General features: G+C 50.2%; 1 long non-coding RNA gene across 1 annotated transcript; it reads left to right on the plus strand.

Moving 5' to 3' along the window:
• The first annotated feature begins 324 nt into the window (after nucleotides 1-324).
• LOC147747582 (uncharacterized) lies at nucleotides 325-1,571 on the plus strand. Its single transcript, XR_015299676.1, has 3 exons — nucleotides 325-701; nucleotides 790-1,174; nucleotides 1,450-1,571. It is a non-coding gene; the product is annotated as an uncharacterized LOC147747582 (long non-coding RNA).
• Nucleotides 1,572-1,892: the final 321 nt, after the last annotated feature.

The raw sequence follows: 1,892 nt of genomic DNA on the forward strand, positions 1-1,892 counted from the left end.
TAACCAGATGTGCCATGCAGCTTTCTGGCCATTGTTTTTTACCCATTACATCAATGATGTTTTGTGCTATGGCCATCTCATGATGCTTGTCATTGACCTATTGTTTTTAATCCTGAACTGGGAGGAGGCCAGATCTCCGACGTCAGGTGATTGTGCTTGAGGACATGGAGAATGAGGCAATCATCAGGAAATTCCGGTTGGACAGACCGACATTGAAGATCTTGTGATCTATTGGAGCCCCACCTGCAGCCTCGCCGTCACTATCCTATGGCATTCACACCCGCCCACAAGGTAATGGCAGCACTACACTTGGGGAATGTCGCAGCCCATGTTCAGCATGGTGCTGAGGGATGTACTCGAGGCCATGATGATCTATCGGAATCGCTACATCCATTTCCCCCGGGGACATGAATTGGCTGCCGTTAAGGGGGACTTCTATCCACTTGGGCACATCCCACATGTAGTCGGTGCGATAGATTGCACCCATGTGGCTCTGGTGGCACCGCAGGCGACGGAGCACATTTTTCGAAACCGGAAACACTACCACTCCATGAATGTGCAGGTGGTGTGCCTTGCAGACATGACAATTTCACATGTGTGTGCTAAGTATCCCGGTTCCGCACATGACTCTTTCATCATGAGGAACAGCATGGTGCCACGGGTGATGGAGAATCTGCATCCCGAACGTGCCTGGATTGTGGGTGAGTTACACAACTGCTATCGCGTGCTGTGTGTCACTGCCTTTACTGTGGCCATACAACATTGCAATGTGTATTTTTTTTTCCACAGGGGACTCGGCTTATCCCAGTAGGCCATGGCTGTTGAGCCCACTCCGTAATCCCCAGACACCTGCAGAGATCCGCTACAATGAGGCCCATGGCAGGACACGACGGGTAATTGAACGTACTTTTGGGCTGCTGAAGGCAAGGTTCCGGTGCCTTGACAGGACTGGAGGCGCACTTGCATACTCGCCTGGGAAGGTGTGCAAGATCGTTGTGGCATGCTGTATGCTACACAACCTGGCCATCCACAAGGGGGTCCCCCTGCTCCTGGATGACGGTGAGGAACCAAGGCCACAACCTGCTCAGGGACCTGAATCCAGTGATGAGGAGAGTGGAGAGGAGGAAGGAGTTGACCAACGGCAGCAGCTAATCCAACGCTACTTCACTTGAAGGTGTGTGACGAGTTACAACGTCTACATAGTCTAGTGTCTTAGCTTATCTTATGAATGGTTATGCGCAGATGTTCCCAATAGCCACATGTTCTGTCACCTATGTATGGGATTGTTGGAATGGACGTTACGTCCGGAGATGTATTATGGACGGCATTACAGCATTTCAGATAGACACTGTGTAGGGTACCTGTGATAATTAGGATATTTGTGGATCAGTGATCTGTGTGTGTTGCCACGATGAGACCAGTGACTGTAGTTCTGTTGTGTCTCCCTAGGTTCTCCAGCGTGTTCCTGCCCTGCATACTGTACATCATGTTTACATATCATGGACATAATCATCATTGTAAATTATGCACTAAAGAATTCACTACACAAAATCTGGATTGTAAGGTATTTTATTTACGGGGTGGACATGTGAATTGTGCGTGAATATTTACAGGAAGGTGGGGAATGAGCAGTGAGTTGACAGTCATGGTCGCTGAGATGCAAGAGTAGACACCACATGAATGTGGTGACCCAGTCCAACAGACAGGTGCCATTGCCAAGGCAATGTGGGGAAAGATAGTCCAAAAGAGTCAATGCAGTTGGGGAGAGGGTTGTCTTCAAGGCTGGCTCCGTGACTGGCGTGTGGCAGGTGCTTGGCTTCCAGAGACTCCCAGGCTCTTCTTTGGACGCCCCCTAGATCTTTTTGGCGGTGGGGGGCCTGCTGAATGGCCAG

The sequence above is a fragment of the Lissotriton vulgaris genome, chromosome 1_1 (assembly GCF_964263255.1).
Source record: "Lissotriton vulgaris chromosome 1_1, aLisVul1.2, whole genome shotgun sequence".
Classification (NCBI taxonomy): Eukaryota; Metazoa; Chordata; class Amphibia; order Caudata; family Salamandridae; genus Lissotriton; species Lissotriton vulgaris.